The sequence below is a fragment of the Oxyura jamaicensis genome, chromosome 2, assembly GCF_011077185.1.
Source record: "Oxyura jamaicensis isolate SHBP4307 breed ruddy duck chromosome 2, BPBGC_Ojam_1.0, whole genome shotgun sequence".
Classification (NCBI taxonomy): Eukaryota; Metazoa; Chordata; class Aves; order Anseriformes; family Anatidae; genus Oxyura; species Oxyura jamaicensis.
In genome coordinates this window covers 134,212,274-134,221,515 of record NC_048894.1, presented here as the reverse complement: position 1 = coordinate 134,221,515, position 9,242 = coordinate 134,212,274, and positions in this window count along the sequence as shown.

Genomic DNA, 9,242 nt, shown 5'->3' with positions numbered 1-9,242 from the left:
ATTGGGTGTTTCTGTTAGTTATTAAGGGATATACAGTCTACAATTGGAAGGCTATGATGTATTTCTTAATATTTATATTTTTGGTATTGCTCATAAAATATAGAAAAATGAATTGATCATACAGTATATGAGTTACTGGGTTTTACAACTACTGTTTATACCTCAGAGAGAAAGCACACTTTTCATGAAACTTTCATTAAAACAAAAATATGAGGAAAAAAATCTACCTAACACCGTTCATTTCTAATGTGGAAAATGGAGATACTATTAACATGTAGAAGTACAGACTTCAAAATAGTGCTCATATATTTTTCATTTTGCCACCTTTATATTCAAATTTGGTTAAGTCCCTTGGTAGAATAACATAATAGAACAGTGTTAGACCCATGTGGAAACTCATACTATTGGGTAATTTATTTTATTTGTCCATTCAATTCTGATAGCAAACAGAAAATTTATTAATGCAGTGTAAAATATTAGCTGGCAGGTAAAAGTAATTCTGTTAATGAACATGATTAGAACAGCAGCTGGAATAGAGAAAATGCAGTGTTTGCAAGATCCGTGGAATTAATAGACCTTAAAATACTTGGGAAATCAATTAAAATGCATCCTTAAAATTACAAAAATGACTGGGCATGTGTTTAACTTGAAAATGAACAATAAAAGAATGAAAAACATACTTTCTCATCAAGAATAATTCGAAGTGCCTTTTCCTGACCAGTAGCAGAGCTTGCCAAAAGATTTGGAGAGCAGATATTTTTCTTTGACTTTTAATTGGGAAAGTACAATGCCAGCGAGAGCTTGAGGTAATTGGAAGTTTGCACTTCTCTCTTGATCTCCCTCAGGGCATACTCGCAATGACTGTGTATTTCTGTATGTATAAGATTATTTATATCCCTGCGTGTGGGATAAGTTCCCATTAAAGATATTTTACTGTTACTTCAGCTGGAGTCTTAGGCAAGGGTTGGTTGCTTCTGAGGGAAGGGGGTCTGGTGCTGAGTGTGGAGGCATGACCACAGAGCGATGTCCCCACTGACTTGGGCACTATCCCACTGCCCTGTAACAACGTGAGCAGGGCACATCAGAGGATCAAATTTGTCGACAGCATGAGCTGTGTCCCCACCTGACTGCTGCTGATGTCATTGCCCCACCATCTGTGGAGGAGAACTGAGCCATCAGGGCAATGTCCATGGCCAACAGACCACCAATGGTCAGGCAAGCCTTGGCACACAAGGCTGGTCAGAAGAAGCTAGGAGCTGGAAGAAACACCACATTGTATAGTCATTTTGCTGAAGTTCCACCAAGTTCCATGTTGGGTTTGGAGCATGAAGACCAGCTCTTTTGTGAGCGAGCTCTGGGGCTCAAGTGACATGGTGAGTGTGTGCTCCTGTGATGGTTTCGCTCGGGTGGGTGACCGAGCTCCACCACAACCGCTCTCTCACTCCCCCTCCTCAAAGAGGAACAGGGAGAAAATACGATGAAAGGGGCTCAAGGGTTGAGATAAGGACGAGGAGATCGCGCAGTAATTATTGTGATGGGCAAAACAGACTCAGCATAGGGAGATAGTAAGATTTATTGCCTATTACGAACGAGCTAGAGAAGTGAGAAACAAAAGAAAGAAACCAAAAGCACCTTCCCCCCCCATCCACCCTCTTCCACCTCCTCCCCCCGAGCGGCGCAGGGGAACAGGGAAATGGGAGCTATGGTCAGTCTATAGAAATTCTTCTCTGCCGCTCCTTCTTGGTCACTCTCGTCCCCTGTGCTGTGGGGTCCCACCCACGGGATGCAGTCCTTGCTGAACTGATCCAGCGTGGGCTTCCCACAGGCAGCAGCTCTTCAAGAACTGCTCCAGATCTGGGTCCGTACCACGGGGTCCGTCCCTCGGGAGCAAACTGCTCCAACCTGGGTCCCCCATGGGCAGCAGCTCCTGCCAGGTCACCTCCTCCTGCGTGGTCTCCTCTCCACGGGCTGCAGGTCTGGCTCGGAATCTGCTCCGGCAGGGTTCTTCCACAGGCCGCAGTCTCCGTCGGTGCAGGGCCACCTGCTCCACCGTGGTCTCCTCCACGGGCTGCAGCGTGGAACCCTGCTCCACCGTGGTACTCCATGGGCTGCAGGGGGACATCCTGCTTCACCATGGTCCTCACCACAGGCCGCAGGGGACTTCTGCTCCGGCACCTGGAGCACCTCTCCCCCTCCTTCTTCACTGACCTTGGTGCCTGCAAGGCTGTTCCTCACTCCTCTCACTCTCCCAGCTGCTGTGTGGCGCAGCGTTTTTTTTCCCTGTCTTAAATCTGCTCTCACAGAGGCGCAAACAACATCACTTATTGGCTCAGTTCTGGTCAGCAGTGGGGCCCTTACCAAACATGGGGCAGCTTCTAGATCCTTCTCACAGAAGCCACCCCTATGGCCCCCTGCTACCAAAACCTTGTCACATAAACCCACTACAGCTCCCCTGGCCATGCAGCCTGACCAGACATTTTGGATGCAGACCAGTGACCAACCAAGTGCACTGCTGCTGTCACCGTTCAGCCAAATGAACCAAATGGCCATTTGGTTTCCCCTGCTTTCCCAAGGCTGGCTGCGCCACTGTAGGAACCATTTTCCCAGACAATCAAATGTGTAGCTTTTTAATTTTTTTTTCACATTAAATGTAATACATATTTTTTACTCTGTGGATTTTTAGTGCCACTTTCTCTTTTTAGGCAATATATTATTGTAGAGCTCTGTCCCTGTGAAACAGAAAACTGGTCTGTAGTGTTCTTTCTCATGAAGTCAGTACAAAAAGTGTTATGGATGTGATTGAAATTTCATTTTGTTTCCAGTTAAACATTTTAGCTCTTGGCTCCTACAGGAGTGAATTTAGCACTCTGGAAAAGTCTGAGGATGCAAGGTGATACACCCTGTATGATGACATTTTTGGTCCAGCACGAAGAACAACATGCATTCCTGTGCTAACCTATTTAATTGTTTATCCAAAGATACCATCTCTTGGGGAAAAAAAAAAAAAAAAAGCAAAAATCAAAACAGCAAGACAAATACTATGCATTTCACTTTCATCCATGGACCTTGTATGTAATCACCTTCACCTGAGAAACGCTCAGGGGCTTGGGATTTTATTAACCTGAATATATCTCTGATTATCTAAAACTGGCAAACCTGGTGTGGATTTAGACTATCTCTCTGCTATGGCAATATCAGATGCAATCAGGTTTTATTTGCTAAAATTTAGATCTGCACTACCGATGAAAGTATTTGATACAGCAATATAGTTAATAAAGTTTAAGGCCAATGACCTCAGAGGAAAAAACAGAACTGAAAAAATCCAGCATGAACCTCATGATGTGTTGTATTTGGTTATGGTAACCTAAGTGCATGTCTACATAGAAACTACAGTGAATAAGAACCACTCTGCTGTTTCATAATCCACCCCATGTCAAACAAATACAAAACACAATACAGAGAGAGCATTTTGGGACTGTTATGTTGCGTGTGCTCTTAGTTACATGGTCTGAATTTTTGGGTAGAGGTGCCAGGAGTTGGACCTAATTTTTGTGGTGCCAGGAGTTGGACCCGATGATACTTGTTGGTTCCTTCCAAGTCAGGATATTCTATGATTCTATGGTTCTTTGTGAGCAGGTAGTGGTGTTTAAGTGGAAAGCAAATTTATGAAGTTGATTGACAACTTTCCTCTCTGTAAAGAGCAATATACCTCATATATACTATATACTGACATATATAGTTCTTACTTGCAGAAGAAGTGAGAGTTCAGGGATCTCATTCAAGACATGAATAGTTGGTTAATGTCTGGCTGTGTAGGCCTTTTTACTTGTTTATTTTTTATAATTGTTATTTTAGATTTTCTTTTTTTCTAATGTCCTGAGAAAAGGAAATTCTAAAATAGGCCATACTCATAGGCCATGAGTAGAGCCTATACATAACTGCTTTTTCAGATTGGAAGAGAAACAGAAAATGCGAGGAAGAATAATAATTTTGACTTGGAGAAAACATTTTACTTAACTGAAAAAGCCCTTGGTCATTTCATTAATCAGGGAAAATATTTAAAGATAAGCCAAAAAGAGAAAAGAAGAAAGGAAGTAGTGACTGGTCTCACATAGTCCAGGGAAATTGCTGTTGAAATTTTTTGTTGAGAAGATGACATCCTAGAATACTTCAATAAATTCCAACTTTTTGCAGTTTCCCATATTGCAACCATATTTGTCACACATTTCAAACATGTTTTGACTGACCCTACCTTATATTTTTCAGCCAATAAATTACTTGACTGGAAGATTTCAGCCAGATCTGTTCACAGGCTTTGGGGAAGTTCCAGCTGATGTGCCCACATCACTGCATGGGCAAGCAGTACTTGGCCTCTGGAGGAATCTGGCACAGGAGCCAATCTTTGGAGCCTTTGTTTGCCCTTGGCATTTCTGCTTTGGAGTTTTGAGCCAAGAAGGCACCTCGGAATTTCCAGAAAATTAGAAAAACTACAAAAAAAAAGAATGACTTTTCGTGTAGTGGTGCAACAGTAGCAAGTATTTATAAAGTATTCCGACAGCATTCTTGGCATCTGGCTGGCAATTTCTTGTAATCAGGTTTCTCCTTTAGTTCCTGTTATGTTAATTCATTAGTTTGTGGATCTGAAAAATTGCAGTTCACACTCTGTTCAGCTTCCAGGTTCAAACTTATTGTTTTAAAAACTGAACAGTGCAATATGGAAATCTGGGCTTTTTAATGCTGTTAAATTATTTGGGGTGGGGGGATACGTCCATGGATAACACCTGTATTGATGCAATTAAAGCCCTACAGCAATGTATGGATAAAATACTTCCAGAAAACATTGCTCTGTAGATTTCAAAATGATTACAGGACCAAAAGGGTTTTAAGTAGTTAGTCCCTGGAAATAGATTGGTAGTGATGGAAGCAGATTGATTTGAACTAACTATTGTCCAGGTACAATGTAAGGTGTGAGAAGATGACGTTTAAAAATGTAAAAGAGTAATTGGAGAGACAGGTGTTGCTTAAGCTGAAACTCACCTGTTGTGGTGTACGCAAACTAGGGTAATACTGTTAAAACAACATCAATTGAATTATTTTATTTTAAAAAAATTATAAAATGTGTCATTGGCTCCTCTGTCCTTTCCTGCACTAGTGTCCCTTAGCAACTGTCTCTGTGAAAGTCATAAATTTTGAATAAATCAAATACAGCACAACTCTCCCCAAAGCAAAATAAGCCTCCCATTTATTTCTGTGCCAACTGCTCTCCTGCAGCAAACAAGTCCAGTTCTTAAATCTTTACAACCTAGCCTGTTGTTTTCCTACAGAGAACATGTGGGGAAGGTGTAGGTCCTTGCTTACACTGAGATTTTTCTCCTTTGTCTTCTGGACTTGCTTGATATTCACTCTGGATCTGTCTTAAAGCATAGTACAGAGTATCCCAGGCTCAGGCTATTGTGCATGTTCTTTCTTTCTTCTCCTTACACCCCACAAATGTTGTGTCCTCTCTGTTTGCTCCCAAGCTTTCGTCTAGCTGTATTTTTGATCACTGTGTTTTTTGAAATCATTTCAATAAACTGGCAAGAAAAAAATGGACAAGCAAAAAACCCCACTGAGACATTTTCTTGCAGGAAAAGCCAAATGTGTAGTGGCTTCAGCTGGCTGACATGGCCACTGGATTATGAATTTGCCTGTGATTTGTTGGAGAGAGGGAGAAGAAGGGACTTAAAAAAGAGACAGCCAGCATGTGTGTGGCTGCACTGTGAGCAACTAAGGATCTGAGGAGAAGAGTTCAGGGACCCCAGGTTGGGAAGACTGAGCTCAGGGTGCACCTGAGCTCTGGAATGGGGGCTCAGTTTTGGGATGCACCAGGACACCCCTCTACCTGGACATCTTTCATCATCACCCTGGCCACAGCCAGGCACCCATCTCCCTGGCTTTGTTGCACAGCTTCTTGGACCTTCCCACTTGTGGCCTTCCCATGGCAGCTCTGTACTGGGTGCAACCCCCTCTTAGGCACTTTGGGGAAAACAAGGCAGAAAATAGCTGTGCAGTTCCTGCAGTCCCTCGACCCTGTACCTGTACCAGGTGTTCATCTTGGTACTGGCTGTTTATTTCCATGGAGAACTGTGTTGTTTACAGATTTAATCTTGAAAATTAGTTCAAGAGCTTTAAAAAGCCCCCAATACTGCCATGTTCCCCAGCCCTTAATACTGTAATGAATAATTGTAATAAATGTGATTATTATTATTTTTTATAAATACGATACCAACAGAGCATCCTAAGAAACTATAGCAACCAACTAACAACAACAACAACAAACCTTCAGAAAAGCCCTACCAAAGCCCTGCTTGGATGTAATTTGTTCCAGCCATACCTGGAAATCTTTCTAATCTTTGCATTAAATCCAGCCACAGCAAACAATCCCTTATATAATTTGACAGTGCAGAAGAAAGCCAGGAAAGCATGTGCTGAGAGCTACTTGCTCCTCAGTTTAATTTCAGACCATTTCGTGATTCACTTGCTCTGACCCTGACTGCTCACTTGGTTTTGTTAGACTTCAGTTGCCTTAGCAGCAGGTAAAGGCAAGATTAGGATATTGTCTCCCCAGTCATAAAGACCCTGGGTAGAAAAAAAAAAAAAAAAAAAGCAATGACTGCTGTTAGGTAGGGTGGAAGGGTTACTCACTATATTAAGAGAGAGTGAACTAAATTCATCTGCAATAATACTATGTGTGGTTTGCTAGAGTTAGGGCAGGGGTTGTTTTGCCCCAGTATGTGTTGTTTCCTCCCACCTTTAATGAACTAGAGTGATCTGTCAGGGTTTAATCCAATTACTGATGACATTGGAGAAAACAGCAGCAGAAGTGGGCAGGACAGAAGAAATGCATTAGCACAGAAAAAGCTTACCCTTCCCCAAAGAAGCTGGCTGAGAACAAATATTGGGAATTGTCAAGTACCTCTTATTTTGGTCCTTTGCATAATTTAGGGTAATCAGTTCATTTGTGATTGTTTAACCAATAAAAAAAAAAAATAAAAAAAAACAGTATACAAAGGAGCTGGCTGCAGTTCTGCACAGTAATTGAAAGTAACTTTTTCTTTCTATTTGCTTTATATAGGGTTTTAAAATAATGACAGAAAAAATAAAGGTAGGGTTGTTTAAAGAGGAGTCACTTTTGAGACAAGTCTACAGGATTATGTTGAACTAAAGAGCAGTGCTGCATAGCGCCACCACCAAATGTTCCTCCAAGGGCTTCAAGAATGATTTTTTGTTTGATTGTTTTTAAAGAAGGGATATTACTAATGTATTTACTTTGCCCATTCTATTAAAATTAACTCTATCTAGTTATTTTCTTTTTTGCAATGATTGCTATCATATTTGCAAATCTAACATATGCACATAATGTGCATATGAAGTACCTAAACCAATAACCCCATTGGTTGTAGGATTTACTTGGCCCTGCTTGAAGGTTGTATGGTGGGACCCATCATTTGTAGTTCTGCTCCTTGCTGGAGCAGATGACTTTCACCTCACAGCTCTCAGGACAAGTATACAAAGTTTGAGTAGTAGCACAAATAGGTATTTGAATGAAAGAGTCCGTGCATGTATATGAATTTCCCATTTTTATTTCCTCTGCAAGGATATCCTGGCAGCCATAGAGGAACACAAAAGCTGGCGAAAGATAAAAGCTCAGAAATTTACCCTCGGTGCTGCTGAGGTTCACACCACTTTGCTGACCCTGGTCCCCTCAAAGAGTATTCCTGTTAGCAGCATGGTTTAAACAGTGATTTATTCTCTAACATGACTGTTTTCAGCAGTCCTAATTGCCTAAGATATCCAGATTTCTCATGCCTGCAACTCAAGCGCTCTTTGAAGCAGGTTAGCCTGTGTAGATAGCTATGAAGAAAGCAAATCCCAGGCCAAGTCTGAGGACAGCATCTCACCCCCATGTCACACACAATGGCCTGACTGTCACATCCAGAATTCACTGCTGTGACTTTTGGCAGTTTCAATTTAATTCATTGGCAATAATGAGGCTGGTTCAAGCCCATGGATGAGTTCTTTCCGTGGCTGTACTGCCTTTTTTAGACAGGTGGGGAAAAAAAATGCATTTTGTAGCGTGACTGATGTCTATTGGGCTACTATATTTAAGTCTAATAGACTTTTAAAAATACTGTCTTAGCCAGCAAGACTTAACTTCATTAGTTTTGAAACAGGAGATAAACGTTAGCCACTGTGCAGTCTTTGATTATACTCTGGAGAATTTCCTAGGGTTAAATTAACCACAGGGGAACCCTACTCCGGTTCTTTGAATGCCAGAGAAACATATTGAAAAATACAAGGGAAAAAATAATTATAAAACTGAAATGTAAAAACTATAAACTTCATCTTATGTATAATCCCCAGTGCACAATATTTTCTGTATACTTGCACCATTTAATGCTAATTATACCATTTATTTTATATTTTGTTTTTGCTTTATATATATATATATATAAAAAAAAAAGCCACACCACCATCAAGAGGATTTGACCATAAAGAGAGTTTTGGAAAACTACCATTTCACCAGACTCTGTTTAAATTCAGGAGGGAGATAATTTAGCCACTAAATGTCCTGCCTTATCCACAGCATCATTGGAGAATTGCTCTCCAGAATTGCTTTCATCCCCCAGCTGCTGACAATTTAGCAGCGCTGCTCTCCTTTAATTAATCTCTTTGAATCTACATGTAGAAGGTCAGAGTCAATGACTATGATAGAATGAGCAGAAATTTTTGTCCAAAAAATGTGTTTTGGAAAATGTGATGTCATTGTTATCAATACCCATTTTTATCACTGTATTTTATCTTGTTCTTGGAAAATATGAAATAAAAGATTGTTTCTAATTTCATGTACCAACAAAGATTTCATCAATTTAGTCTCCAAAAAGTGAAAATTAACCAGTTTTCATCTGATGATTTTCTTTTCTCTTTTTTCTCCTCATCCCACAATTTTCAAATGGAAAATCAGAGGTGGAGGACAGAAAGATGGAGTTACCATGTGTGAAAATAAACAAATATTTCCTTCCTCCATGAAGAGCTGAAAAAAAATTAAGAACATTATTATTATTATTATTAATTCTTTCGCACTCTTAAAAATGTTCACTTCAGATTAATCAAAGCCCAGCCCAGATCCCAGATCCTCAGGTCAAAATTACCTTTTTCAACAGTATGAAAGAAACACAATTACATTTTTCCCAAAATCGACA